Source organism: Peromyscus maniculatus, chromosome 7 (genome assembly GCF_049852395.1).
Source record: "Peromyscus maniculatus bairdii isolate BWxNUB_F1_BW_parent chromosome 7, HU_Pman_BW_mat_3.1, whole genome shotgun sequence".
Lineage (NCBI taxonomy): Eukaryota > Metazoa > Chordata > Mammalia > Rodentia > Cricetidae > Peromyscus > Peromyscus maniculatus.
The window spans coordinates 86,246,490-86,262,582 of NC_134858.1; the positions used below are offsets into that span (position 1 = coordinate 86,246,490).

Sequence of the window (16,093 nt, forward strand, 5' to 3'; positions counted from 1 at the left end):
GTGTGTGTGTGTGTGTGTGTGTGTGTGCTCATATCCATTTAGTTTTGTTTCTGTAGATTCAAGGTGGTTCCTGCACTTATCTCTTGGGTTTTAGTTAACTCCACATGTAGTCAAATTGACAATAAGGAATAGCCATCAGAAGGGCTGACCATGTAGATGTAACCAATCGTCTTATTAAAATAAGAAACACAGAGCCAATATAAAAGAGAAAGCCGAGAGGTCAGAACTCAGAGATAAAATCTTACCTCCTGCAGTGCTCTTTGTCTCCAGAAGGATCTGCCTGCTTCCCCAGCTCTGGGTACAGGGCTCTCAACCATGACACCATGATGGACCACAGTCCAGTGCTCCTGTTCAGTCAAAATGCAAAGCACGAATCTGGAAGAAAAGTTCAATCTGGAAATATCAATGCTATGAAGAAAATTGGAGACATCATCCGGACATGTTTTGGACCTACATCATTGATGAACAATGGACACAATGGGAGGCATGGTGATGACCAAGGATGGCAATGCTGTTGCTTCAGAGATTCAAGTCTAGCATCCAGCAGACAAGTCCATGGTTGAAATTAGCAAGTCACAGGGTGAGTAGATTGGAGATGGGACCACATCAGTCATTTTTCTTGCAGGAGAAATGCTTTCTGTGCCTGAGCATTTTATAGAGCAGCAGATGCACCCATAGTGGTAATCAGCGCTTACCACATGACACTGGCTGATATGATCAGCACTCTGAAGAAAATCAATACCCCATTGATGTCAATAACCATGATATAAGGCTGAACATCATCAATGGCTCTATTACTGCACAAGTCTTCATTCGATGGTCCTCTTTGGCATGCAATATAGCCCTGGATGCTGTCAAGACTGTGCAGTTTGGAGAGACTGACCTAAAGAAAATTGACATCAAGAAGTGTGCAAGAGTGGAAAAGATCCATGAGGACATCATTGAAGACTCATGTGTTTTATGTGGAGTCATGATTAACAAGGATGTGACCCATTCCCGAATGCACCACTATATCAAGAACCCTAAGATTGTGATACTGGATTCTTCTCTAGAGCACAAGAAAGGAGAAAGCCAGACTGACATTGATTTACTCGAGAGGAGGATTTCACCCGAATTCTGCAAAAGGAAGAAGAGAACATTCAGCAGTTGTGTGAGGACATTGTCCACCTGAAGCCTGACATGGTCATCTCAGAGAAGGGCATCTCAGATTTAGCTCAGCACCACCTCATGCTGGCCAACGACACTGCCATTTGCAGAATATGGAAGACAGACAATAATCACATTGCTAGAGACTGTGGAGCACAGATAGTAAGCAGATCAGAGGAACTGAGAGGAAAAGATAATGCTACAGGCACAGGCCTATTGGAAATCAAGAAAAATGGAAATGAATACTTCACATACCTCACTGAGTGCAAATACCCAAAGCCTGCACCATTCTTCTTGAAACCACCATGGGGATACTGTCAGAAGTAGAAAGCAACCTCTAGGATGCCATGCAAGTGTGCCAAAACATTCTTGTGGACCCTCAGTTGGTACCTGGTCATGGAGCCTCAGAGATGGTTGTGGCCCATGCCTTGACATAAAAATCTAATGACATGATTGGTGTGGAACAATGGCCATGTAGAGCTGTGGCCCAAATCAAAAAAGAAATCCAAATTATGAGCATAGCACAAAATATTTAGAAATAGTGTAATGTTGTAGCAAAATTACTGTGTTTTTTTAAGTCAAGTTCTTATTGTATATCCTAGGCAGTCCTTGAACTAAAACACCTACTACTTCAGCAGCCCAAGCCGTAGGACTCTAGGATTAAAGGTGTGAGGTACCACACCCAGCTAAGCAGGAACTCAGGAAACCTTACTGTGGAGGTTTGCTAGTGAACATTGGCCAAAAAGTTAATTCAATCTTCTGTCCATTAAAAATAGTGCTATTTTCAAGGACTCACCTATTGGAAGCATTATTTAAAGCAATCATGAGAGGAAGTGGGCATGGTCTTTAGAAAGTATATAAGAACACTCCAGGGCCAGAAAACTTCGTTCTTCTCTGGACCAGAGAGAGTGAGTTTCTATAACTTCTGATTCCTAGACTGCTGCATCTATGTCCTCCACACATTGAGGATCATACGCCAGAACTCAGCTAATATTGCTGTGTCTCTCTATAAACCTCTCTCACCTGAGAAATGTAAACGGTTCTTTTACCTAAATGTTGTTTCTTCCCACAGTGCACATTTCCTTGCCCAACATAACTATCATCCATCACAAGATAAACCTCTTTAATGCCATGAGAAGATTGAGCTTCAGACCTCACCATACAGATACATCTACAGATTCTGTTGGATGCTATTATGCTTCCTGGATATCACAGAGCATCATCCTAGGGAAATATTACTGGGAGATTGATTTGAAGGACTCTTGGGACTGGGCTGTAGGGGTCTGTAAGGATTCCTTGTTAAGGTATAGAAATCAACTGATTGAATATGAAGGTGCATTTCTTCTTGTGTGTATATAGGAGGGTAATCAACACAGTCTCCTCACCATGTGCCCAGTATTCCAGCATTATATAGAGACCACTGGGCCAAATTGGTGTGTTCCTTGATTGTGAGGAGGGATGTTTAAGTTTTGTGAATGTTGCCAAGAGTTCCCTCATACACATGTATCCTCTTGGCACCGTCAAAAACCCTGTCTGGCCTTACTTCTCCAAGGGGGAATTCTGCAATCCATTACCAAGTGATTTTTAAGTACTCCCTACTGTAACATTACTTTCCTTATTGCTATTAAATATTAAAATACTATTAAATGAAAAAATGGTAGACTACATTACCTTTTATTCTGTAGTCCACATATTCCACATAGAAACTTTATTTCATAGTGATTTTTGTTTGCTTGTCTTTGCATACTTGACATTAAGTAATTATGCTTAGATATTAAGAGAGTAGTCTTAGAGACTCAGGCTTTAGTTGGCTGTTAAAGCCTCCTTTAAGTGTACTCAGGACCCTCAGCTGCATTCTAGCACCATAAAAATATGCTCTACTTATGGGATTCCACTTAATCATGTCAAGCTGGAGCACAGCTATATATTGTGCTTACTAATTTAATTACAATTTGACACAGAATCTTTTGGTGATTTGAGACATAGTTTCTCTGTATAGCTCAGGCTGTCCTCTGCATTCTAGGTGCTGGGATTAAAGGCTTGTACCACCAACACCTGAGAGAAACATGCTTCCTTCCCTCTTTCCTTCCTTCCTTCCTTCCTTCCTTCCTTCCTTCCTTCCTTCCTTCCTTCCTTCCTTCCTTTCTCTTTTCTTTCTTTCTTCCTTTCTTACTATCTTTCTTTTCCATTGTTATTAGAGAAAATTTTTGGAACTTTGGTTATACTTGATAAGGCTATGGGGGCGGCTGGTCTTGAAGTCTCAGACATGCTTCTGCCTCTGCTTCCCCAGTGGTGTGATTAAAGTCATGTGTTACCACCAGAAGAAAGTTGCCTTTCTTTCTTTCTTTCTTTCTTTCTTTCTTTCTTTCTTTCTTTCTTTCTTTCTTTCTTTCTTTCTTTCTTTCTTTTTTCTTTCTTTCTTTCTTTCTTTCTTTGTTTCTTTCTTTCTTTCTTTCTCTATTTCTCTATTTCTTATTTATGTATCCAAGTATTTATTTATTTATTTATTTTTGGTGAAGGGTGAGGTTCAAGACAAGTTTTCTTTTCTGTACCCTTGACTGTCCCAGAATTTGAACAGTAGATCAAGCTGTCCTCAGAGTCACAGAAATCTGTCTGTTCTCCTTCCTGAGTGCTAAGATTAAAGGAGTGCAATTCCACCCTCATGCCAGAATTCTTCAGACATCTTGAACAGACAATTATCAGATTCACAAGGAAATACAAAAAAGGAACAAAACGAGGAGAAGAGAGGAGAGGAGAGGAGAGGAGAGGAGAGGAGAGGAGAGGAGAGGAGAGGAGAGGAGAGGAGAGGATAAGGCCTAAGAGGATTTAGTTTCCACCAAAGATGGGAAGAATTTCCAGTAGTTGTGGCCCACTCACAAAAGTCAGTATCCAAGTTCAATTCAGTATCTTTCATGTGTACTTGCTTAGCTCAAAGGTTATTTCAAAGTACAGTATTTAATTTCTAAATATTGAGTTATTCAAAGACTCTTGATTTGATACTGGTTTCTTATTTATAGGATTTATATTCAGAACATATATGGGATTTTATTTTGGGGATTGTATCTCTGATTTTCTTCTCAGCCTGTTTCTCAATTGTATATAGGAGGAATACTGTTTTTTTTTTTTTTTTGAGTTAATATTGTGTCTTGCTCTGTTGCTGACAGGGACAAATAGCCAAATGAATGGAAACATATGAACTATGAACCAAAGGCTGAGGGGCCCCCAACTGGATCAGGCCCTCCGAAATGGTGAGACAATTGATTGGCTTGATCTGTTTGGGAGGCAACTAGGCAGTGGGACCAAGTCCTGTGCTCATTGCATGAGTTGGCTGTTTGAAACCTGGAGCTTATGCAGGGATGCTTGGCTCAGTCTGGGAGGAGGGGACTGGACCTGCCTGGACGGTGTCTACCAGGTTGATTGGAGTCCTCAGGGGAGGCTTTGCCCTGGAGGAGGTAGGAATGGGGGGTGGGCTGGGGGTGAGGGGAGGAGGTGGGATGGGGGAGAACAGGGAACCAATGGCTGATATGTAGAACTGAATGGTATTGTAAAATAAAATAAAAGAAAAAAAAGATATCACACAGTGATTAGGAAAAACTTCACTCCAAGTTTGCCAAACACTTCAGGTTACATAAGCCTGACAACTTGTGTTCAATCCTTGGAACTCTAGATGTAAAGAGAAGTTGTCCCCTGAAAGTTATCCTCTGACCTGCACACATGTGCATGTACATGCACATACATTCACACACACATAAAAATAACAAAACAAATAAAAGAATCCCAAAAACATCACACAAAAACAATTTAGTATTTTTTATATAAAAGACATCTGCACTTTCCTAAGGCAACTTGGACAAGTTTATAGCATATTTCAGGGTATCCTGACTTGCACTGATGGCTAAACTCACCTTCTGAACATGTCCTCCAAACGCTGCAAAGAAAACAAAAAAATGGAACCTGCCCCTCTGACTTCCCTTCTGGACCAGAGGTGAGTATCCCGGCCCAAACCGGACCCCATCCCTGGGCACCAGCCACTCCAGGAAGACCTGCTGACCTTTGCCCCAGGTTCAGGCCACAAGGCCGGTCCCCTTCTAGCCATACCGGGAAGGATCACCTCCTCCAAACCCCTGGCAGCCCCTGCAATCTCCATGCCCTGCCCCCATGACCATCTGCCCTAGACCCCAGCCACTTCCTGAGACTTAGAGGCCGGCCCCCAGCTCCCATCCTGCCCCTGACTTTCCTTCTGGACAAGAGAGAGGGCTCCCATCTTACCCTGGACTTCCCTCCTGGACAAGAGCTCACATCCTGACCTGAACTTCTCTTCTGGACAAGAGCCCACATCCTACCCCAGACTTCCTGTCTAGACAAAAGCTCCCATCCTGGCCCAGACTTCCGGTCCAGATAAGAGCTTCCATCCTGCCCCAGAGTTCCTATTTGGACAAGAGAACTCCCATCTGGACAAGAGAGAGAGATTTCCTGAATTTGTCAGCTCTTTCTGAACCAAGTACACTGATAAGACCAAGAAGGAACCACAAGGAGATGGGCAGACGTCAAGGTAGAAGAACATACAACAAAATGAAGAGCAATACAGCATCACCAGAACCTAGCCCACCTCCAACATCTAGATCTGAACATCAAAAATTTGAAGAAGCAGAAGAAAATAGCCTTATGAATAACATAATGAAGAAGGTAGAGGCTTATGTAGAGGAAAAGACAAAAAATGGAAAGATCACTGTGGACAACTAGAAGAAAGGGCAAACAAATTAGAAGAAAACAATAAAGTCCTGGAAGAAAACAATAAAGTCCTGGAAGAAAACAATAAAGTCCTGGAAGAAAACAATAAAGTCCTGGAAGAAAACAATAAAGTACCGAAAGAAAATCATGAAAAAGCAATGAAACAAATAAAGGAAACAGTCCAAGACCTGAAAAGGGAAATTGAAATAATAAAGAAGACACAAACAGAGGGAATGCAGGAAATAGAAAACCTGAGTAAAAGATCGGGAACTTGAGATGCAAGTATAACCAACAAAATGCAAGAGATGTAAGAGAGGATCTCTGGCATTGAAGATACAGTAGAAGAAATAGTTTCATCAGTCGAAGGAAACACAAAAGCCAGCAAAGTCATGAACCAAAATGTCCAAGAAATTTGGGACACCATGAAAAGACCAAACCTACAAATTATTGGGATAGAAGAAGGTGAAGATTACCAACTCAAAGGCACAGAAAATATATTTTCTGTGCCTTTGAGTTGGTATTCTTCATATTCAACAAAATTATAGAAGAAAACTTTCCTAACTTAAAGAAGGAAATGCCTATGAATATACAAGAAGCCTATAGAACACCAAACAGACTAGACCCCCCAAAAAAGTCCCCTCGACACATATTAATTAAACAACTAAATTTACAGAATAAAGAAAGAATATTAAGAGCAGAAAAGGAAGAAGGCCAAGTGACCTATAAAGGTATACCCATCAGAATAACACCCAATTTCTCAATGGAGACTTTGAAAGCCAGAAGGACCTGGACAGACACTAAGAGACCATGGATGTCAGCCCAGACTAATATACCCAGCAAAACTTTCAATCATCATAGACAGAAGGAACAAGACATTTGAAGACAAAGCCAGATTTAAACAATGCCTATCCACAAACCCAGCCCTACAGAAAGCACTGGAAAGAAAATTCCAACTGAAGGAAGTCCGATACTCAGTTGAAAACAAAGGCAATAGATAAAGCTACAACAGTAAACCCCAAAGAAGAGAAGTACACACACTACCACCAAAAATAACAGGGATGAACAATCACTGGACGTTAATATCCCTTAATGTCAACAGACTTAATTCACCTATAAAAAGACATAGGCTTACAGAATGGATACGAAAGCAGGACCCATCTTTCTGCTGCATACAAGAAACACATCTCAAATTCAAAGACAAACACTAACTAAGAATAAAAGGCTGGGAAAAGGACTTAACTGATGTCATGACCCAATTGGAACTAATAGATATCTACAGAACATTCCATCCTAACAAGAAAGAATATACCTTTTTCTCAGCACCCCATCGAACTTTCTCTAAAATCGACCACATACTTGGCCACAAAGCAAATCTCAACAGATACAAAACAATTGGAATAACCTCCTGTGTTCTATCAGACCACCATGATTTAAAGTTAGATTTCAACAACAAAAACTACAGAAAACCTACAATCTCATGGAAACTGAATAATGCTCAACTGAATCACCAATGCGGTAAGGAAGAAATAAAGAAAGAAATTAAAGACTTCCTAGAGATCAATGAAAATGAAGACACCACATACCCAAACTTATAGGACACTATGAAAGCAGTGCTAAGAGGAAAATTCATAGCACTAAATGCCCACATAAAGAAGTTGGAGAAATACCACACTAGTGACTTAACAGCACACCTGAAAGTTCTAGTACAGGAAGAAGCAAAGTCTCCCAGGACAGCTTATGTTGGAGAGGATGTGGAGCAAGGGGAACACTCATACACTGTTGGTGGGAATGCAAACTTGTACAGCCACTTTGGAAATCAGTATGGTGTTTTCTCATAAATTTGGGAGTCAGTCTTCCTCAAGACCCCACTAGAGCACTCTTGAGCATATACCAAAGGATTGCTCAGTACTACAACAAGGAAACATGCAAACTGTGTTCATAGAAGCATTATTTGTAATAGCCAGAACATGGAAAGAACCTAGATGCCCATCATCTGAAGAATGGATAAAAAAAAATGTGGTTCATATACCCAATGGATTACTACTCACAAAAAATAAAAACCAATGACATCATGAGGTTTACAGGCAAATGGATGGAACTAAATAAATTATCCTGAATGAGGTAACCCTAACTCAGAAAGACAAACATGGTATGTACTCACTCATAAGTGGATAGCAGATATAAAGCAAAAGATAACCAGACTGCAACTCACTGCTCCAGGGAGGCTAGCTAGTAAAGAGGACCCTACAAAAGACACAGGGATCATCCAACAACACAGAAATGCATGAGATCTACATGAGCTAATGGGGAATAAGGGGAGTAATGGAGGGCAAGGATTCAGGCAAAGACAGCTTAGGGGAGCGGGAGTTCCTAGCTGTATCAGGAACAGAGTGAGAGAACAAGGAAAGAGACAGCATAATAAATGAAGACACCATGGGAATAGGAAGAAGCAGAGTGCTAGAGATGTCCACAAAACCCCGAAAGATGACTCAACCATAGACTACTGGCAATGGTCAAGAGGGTGCCTGAACTGACATATACTGGTGATTGGATGGCCGAATACCCTAACTGTCATGATAGAAACCTCATCCAGTGACTGATGGAAGCAGATCCTGAGATCCACAGCCAAACCCTGGGCAGAGCTCCAGGCGTCCAATTGATGAAAGTGGAGGGATTATATGAGCAAGACTTATTGAGAACATGATTGAAAAAATACAGAGACAACTAGCCAAACTAGTGGAAACACATGAACTATGAACCAATAGCTGAAGAGCCCCCATCAAACTGGACTAGGCCCTCTGGATAAGTGAGACAATTGTTTAGCTTGATCTGTTAAGGGGGCCCCCAGGCAGTGAGACCCAGACCTGTCCTTAGTGCATGAGCCAGCTTTTTGGAATCTAGTACCTATGCTGAGACACATTGCTCAGCCTTGGGGCAGGGAGGAAAGGATTGGATCTGCCTCAACTGAATGTGCCAGGCTCTGCTAACTCCCAAGGGGAGACCTTGCCTTTGAGAATGTGGGAATGGGGGTGGGTTAGGGAGGAGTAAAGACAGGGGAATCTGTGGTTGATATGTAAAACAAATAGAAAATCTCTCAAGAAAAAGAAAAAGAAATCCCAAAGACAATATAATCCAGACTCTCTGTGTGGTTTCCATCTTTCTATCGCTTAATTTTTATACTACTTTTATTTTCTCTTTAAAGACTTTATTTTTTAAAACTTTTTTTTATATAACTCTTTAATCATTTTCTCTCTTTCACACCTATGTATATTTTTACACACATTGTAAACTGTTTAGGGTTTATTTCATCTGAATCTATAATCCTTCTCTGATCAGAAGAGATTTTAAACTGCTAAACTGTGTGTTTAGGACTGAAGTGGCAACCTTGGCTGGTGACTCCACCCACTTTAGCTTTTCAACATGGCAGAGGTAATTCACTTCCAGCTGTGGGATCCATGCTTTCTGTTGACTCTGGGAGAGAGTGGGTCTATTCCTCCATGCAGCAGTGTGTAGCATGGAAATCTTTTTTTTGTCTGTACTAGCAAAGGCTAAATCCACCACACAGCATACTACATGTTTTGGAGATGCCTCTGTGTACTATGGCAGGAATCTGCCAAGCTGCATGTCAAGCCCATATGCTGTGCAAAGCTGCCATCCTGAAGCTCAAGCCCACAGGCTATGCATGGCCTAGGAGACACAGTAGGAAATTTGTAAACAATCAGGTGACATTTGATGAGCTCACCCTGTCCTTATGCTATAAGGCAGCCTTAAATGCTTACGATAAGATTCAAGAATCAGGAAAAAGAACTGAGTGATTCATTAAAGTTATACAAATCTCAAAAATGCCTTACTGACATTTTGCATAGATTGACTAAAGCTGTAAATAATACTACATCACATCCAGAAGTACGATGGGTACTAGTTGAATGCCTGGCTTATGAAAATCGTAAATTAGAATGCAAAAAGATACTTGAGACTTTAAAGGTCAGATTAGCCCTCATAGAAAATGGATCCAAGTATAATGATGATACTTGCATAGGAGAAGTGAGTTCCAAAGATCTGAAAATATCTAAACATCAAATTTTTAACTATGATAAACAAGACCTTCTAAGGAGAAATTATAGACAGAGAATCCCTAGAAATGATGTTTCATCTAAGAATGATCCAAACAGAAGGCCACACAATCTGGATTATGCAGAAGATGTGGCAAAGGCTGACATTGCATCAATGAGTGCAGATCAATAAGAGGACAGGAAGGCAATCCTTTACCATTGAGAAATTCCTTGGGGGGCCTTTTGCAGGCCCCTAATTCAAACATAGTATAGTCATTCCCATCTCTGTGGAGAAAACTTTTCTCTAGAGCAATTAGAAAATCCTTTGCCTATTGTAAAAAAGAAAAGAAAAAAAGAAAAGAAAAGAAAACAAAAGAAAAAAACGTACTTCTCTGGATGGTAGAATAGCTTTGGCAGATGATTTAAAAATTCCAGGAGAAACCACAAAACAAATATATTTTGCAGACTCCTATAAATGATCAAAGACCAAAGTTTAGGGTACATTGAAATGCATTATAATTGATGGTCTATTGGCTACAGGAGCAGATTTATATATAATTACAGCAGAGTCATAGAATTCAAATTGGTCTCTTCAGGAGGTGGATGTTCAGTTCCTGGGATTAGAATCCTATTTTAGGTGAAACAAAGCATGAGATGGCTTGAATGTACAGGGTCAGAAGGACAAAGAAAAAAGTTGAGGCCATATATGGCTAATGTAGCAAAGAATCTATAAGATTATGATCTATTACAACAATGGAGTACACAGATTAACATCCCTCCAACCTTAAAAATGGACCATAAACCAATTATGTTTCTGGGAAGGATATTATATGGTACCATAAAAAGGCAGCCCCTGATCATTCAGGCTGAACAAAAACACAGCACAAGAGGTATTGATCTCTCAGAGATACAACAGCCCTATCTTTAAAATGGTTAACTGACAAACCTGTCTGAGTGGAGTAATGGCTTGTGATATTCGAGAAAACGCAGGCCTTAGAACAGCTGATTCAGGAGCAGCTAATTGCTCATCATATAGAAGAATACACCATGTCTTGGAATTTTACTGTATTTGTTATTAAAAAGAAACCTGGAAAATAGAGAATGCTAATGGATCTGAGAGCCATAAATAAAGTAATCCAGAGGTGGGCTCTCTACAACCTGGAATGCATTTGCCTTCTCTATTACCTAAAGAATGGCCTATAATAGTATGTCCTATAACAGTACAGGCTGCTGAACTGTCTTTCCTTGAAGGAACTTAAAGCAGAGAAAGACCTGGAGAGATATGAGTAACAAACTTGTTGCATTTCCGGACAGTAGGACCCCAAAGCAACATAAAATAAACTAGTTTTGATTGTGGATTATTAAATTAATGTTTTCACATATATTCTGTTTGGGGGGACACTTGTGTGGTCTCATTTTGCACATGGAGGTCAGAGGCTGTCTCATGAAATCTGCTTCTCCCTTTTTGCCATACATATTTTGAGTTTCAAATTCAGGTCATCGAGCTTGGAGGAGGCATCAGTGTCCTTGGAAAGAACAATTTTATCCTTCCTCATGGTCAAACTTGTGTTTAAACTTTTGTTGTGTGTTTACAATTTTTATCATGCAAATTTCAGGTAAGAGTTGACAGATGAAGAAGGTAGGAATACAACCTTTTACCTAGTAAAAGTCTCACATGAAACTTTCAACTTGGAAAGATAAGAATCGTATGTAGGAGGGAGCTACATGTATAGGATGTCAGCATTACATTCCAAGCTAAACAAGCTGACTGGCTAGTAACTGAACAAGAAAAATTAGGTGGAAAAGTAAAACTGAGAATGAAGGGATAAGGAAGAGCAGAGTCAGAGGAATCACTAGCTAGATGGAGAATGAGTCAGATATACAAAATAAGATAGTGGTAAAAGACACGAGCCTCATGGGAGAATATAGATTAATAGAAATTGGTTAAGTTGTAAGAGCTAGTAGGTAGCAAGTCTGAGTTAATGACTGAGCCTTAATTATTAATATTAAGGCTCAGCATGGTTATTATGAAGCAGTTACTGGGACACAAAGAATCTCTGCCTACTTGACTGTCATCTTCAAGTTTCTATGAGTATAGGAGCCAATGTTGTCCCTCACCAGACAGATTGGCTCTACCACATGGTAGTACACAAAGTGAACACAATACTTCCATGTGCACTCTCATGATGAATCTCATGATGAATACCCAATACTTGGCATGCAAATGTGAGATTATAGCAATCAGGTTAGTTGAGATGAGATTACTAAGAAACTCTCCTCAGCTTTATTGCTTAGGAAGGTGAGATGGTTATTGCTTGTCCACTTGTTTGAATCTGGAATGAGCTAAAACCCCCAAATGGAGGGCATATCTGTGAGGAGTTCTTTTCTTAAGTTGAAGTAAGAAGATCGACTTCCAGTTCAGATCTTTAAGGTAGGAAGTCATACTTTTAATGTAGCTCTTTTGAGCTGGGAAAAGACAAGCACTTGAGGCATGAAGATGCATGCCTTTAACCAGGAACTTGAGGCAGGAAGCCACAGCTTTAATCCAGTCCACACCTCCTGCTGAAAGTCTTATAAGGACATGGAAGAAGAAAGCTTTTGCTCTTTGACTAATTGCTCTGGCCTTGTTAGCAAGTGCATTCCTTCACTGAAATTAGAGCTTACTTCTTCAGAAAGCCAGTGTCTACTGAGACACCCAGCCTCTTGGACAAAGAAACTTCTGGATACTTAGACTTTCCATTCATGGTTAGTTGTTAGATTAGCTGGACCACAGCCTATAACTCATTCTAATAATCATCCCTCTATATCTATGTATAGAGAGATTCATTCTATTCATTACTTTGCTCTAGAGATGCCTGACTAATCCAGAAGGGATCAAGTACTATATAAAAAGAAGAAAGTGAGCTGAGCCCAAGCATCCATTCATCTGGGCTTTCAACAGGTGTTGTTTGTTTACATAAGCTCCTGCCTCTATATATGGCAGCCCTGCAATTATTGGCTGAAACCTTAACTCCATGGAATAAACAAGGCAATTATTCTTTAGTTTGTTTCAGTAACCACAGTATTTTGTCACAACCAAGAAAAAATAATTCAGATAAATACAATTAAAATGAAGATCTAATAACCACAAGCAAAAGCTTAGCAATCTGGTAGTGTCACAGACTGAAAAGATATTCTGATACTCAGTCCTAAATATCTTCATTAACACCCCCTCACCTCAGGTTTTAGGGAGGTATGTGGAAGAGGAGGTAGAAAGACTCAAAGAGCCAGAGTGTTGGATGACATCAAGGAAATACTGTCTTCCACACACAACAGAACTGATGCACTTATGAACTCACGGAGATTTTGGCAGCATGCACAGGTTCTAGCCAGACAGGGCCACGGTGCTAAGAGGGGGAAGTAGATAGGAGCTCCCATTCCTAACCAAGAAGCTGGGAAACTCATGCAAGGGAAAACTCAGTTTTCTCCAATAGAAATATTACTTTTATCACTGGTGTTCATTCTCCCTGCTGCCTGCTATGTCTGAGCACTCAGTTGAATGATATAAGCAGCAGTGAGTTAGTTATACAGGCAGAGTATGGCTGGGTATCATCATTTTGAAGATGCTGGCTGTGTTACAATAAACTCACAGTCAGAATGACAGAGAAGATCAATGGGCAGGAATGTAAAGACTAGTTGGTTTAGTGTGCTTTTAATATATACAAAGTCCTGGATTTGATTGTAATGGCTGTATAATATATGCCCATTGTGGCACACTTCTGTAAACCTAATTCCTCGGACCTGGAGTGAGAAGAATCATAAATTCATACTCATCCTTTTATACATAGGGATTTTCAGCCTAATTTTCCATTAGAGATATTTCTAGAAGTTAAAAAAAATCCCAGCCCTCCTGCGACCTATCTGGACTTTGTCTGTATCTGTGTCTGTGCTTTAGTACTGTTATATGTTTCATTCTTGGGATAAGAAGCCCATTTCCTCCAAGTGTCTTCAGTAGGTACAAGGTCTTAGCTCATCACATGTATCTGCTCCTGCATTTTCATAGTCCTGCTAGCTTTAGACCCCTTTTTACAGGCCATATATTATAAGTTGAATGTACTTTGTCCTCACTGTAAACTCAAATCCTCTACTTCTAAGCAGTGTGCTCCAAGGAGACTCAGGATTCTACCTCCAGCACCACACAAGTCATTCTTCCTTCTCATTTGAAGCTCTTGCCCATATCCATCTCCCATCTTTTTCTCATGTTTCTTGAGTGCTATATTGACCCTGATCTCTGTGCCTGGCAAAACATGGGATCTTGGATTACCCTGGCTGATGTCTGAAAAACAAAATCAGAAAAGATAGAAAGAAAAACCAAAAAATAATCCAAAGAACTCAAAACTATACTGCATGTTCTAGAAATTTTACAGTGTCTAGAAACATTTATTATGAATAAATAAATAAATAAATATAAAAATACATAAAATATATAATGATCAATTCCATAAACTAAATACAAATTATCAAAAAAATCAAAATAGTTCTCTATTTACACCCAACACATGTAGTGCTTTACAATATAAAGATATGATATCATCATGCATTATGCAGATATGTCTTGATAGAACACTTGGTGTGCAAGCAATGAGACCTGAGTCTGAATCTATAGGACACACATAAAAGACCAGGCATCTGTGTGTGTGCCTGTAACCATAGCACTGTCTGTAGTAGAGACACTAGTACAGTGGTGACTTTATGTTTGCTAGCCTGACTTTAGCTTCAGTAGTAGACCCAGGTCAAAGGGAAGAAGGCAAAATAGTAATACAATACAGCAGGATAGTGGATACCTTCTGTAGTTTCCACGAAAATGGGCACAGGCAGGTGTGAAAATTGCAAAGTCATGTATAGATATGATAGGACAAAAGGGTAGATTTTTGGAACCTACTTTTAAAGGACAACTTGTTTAAAATATTTTACATTGTTATGGATTTTAGTTTATTGTTATAAATTTAAAGTTAATTTTGTGTTATATATATATATATCCATTCTTGTTTAAGGTATTATGTTTATACAACTCATTTAAAATTGTAATATTTTATTAAAAATGGAGATTAATAGTTAATCATCTATGATCAACAAACTTGTAGTCATGTTAGTTAAGTTTTCTAGATATAAATAGATATATTTCAATTAGGTAGGTAATCTTTAAATACTTAAAAGAGCTACAGAATCTGGCATTTATAGTGTTTTAAAAACTTAGACTTTTCTGGAGACTGAGAAACGACTGCTCCTGGCAGGACCCATTTACTTCAAAGACAAAGATGGGTATTGAACACACTCTACATTGAGTTTATCTTCTTCTTGGCAAAACTAGCCATTTGGGCAAGAAACTGTTCTTGCCTGGATTGATTGACAAATTGTTGAACTGACTGGACATGCAGGACCCATAGGAAGGTGACCACTGGACTTTACAAGGCAAGATGTTTTTTCAGGTTCCTGCATCACAGAGGAGGATGCCAAACTTTCTACAGGAAACAGAGGAAAAAATGACTGAGAGACTAGGCCTGTGGGCTGAAGAGAGATGCCCCAACATTACAGAGGAACTTTGGGTAACTCTCCAGGTAGCCAGTTGTCTCTGTCATTGTAGATTTTTATAAGTTGTTTACAATGGATTTCCTGTTTACTTAGGTAATATTATATCCTTCTGGGTTCTTTGATGTAATTAAAGACTACATAGTTATTATTATAATTTTGCTTGGTTATGATAAAAGAGAAATTAGATATGAAACTTTAGACTCACAAATATAGGATAGATGATAAAATATTTTCTTTAATTTTCCAAATACAAATAGACTAGATATTGTAACTATAGTTCTTGCTTGATAACTGTTCTATTATATGTAATTTTACTATTTTAAAATTAAAATGACTTCCTTTTTGATTAGACAGAAAAGGAGAAGTGCTGTGGGATGTCCTTCTGTATGCTGTGAATATATGTTGTTCTGATTGGTTCATAAATAAAGTGCTTATCGGCCAGCCGCCAGGCAGGAAATTTAGGTGGGGTAAGCAGACAAGGAGAATTCTGAGAAGAGAAAGGCTAAGTCCGGAGTCTCCAGCCAGACACAGAGGAAGCAAGATGACAAGGCAGAACTAACAAAAGGCAGGCACCAAGCCAGGTGGCTAACTAT

The 16,093-nt window shown here is 39.5% G+C and overlaps 1 pseudogene; it reads left to right on the plus strand.

The window, feature by feature from the left end:
• Positions 1 to 323: 323 nt before the first annotated feature.
• On the plus strand, positions 324 to 1,473 carry LOC102903501 (T-complex protein 1 subunit gamma pseudogene; annotated as a pseudogene).
• The last annotated feature ends 14,620 nt before the right edge of the window (positions 1,474 to 16,093 follow it).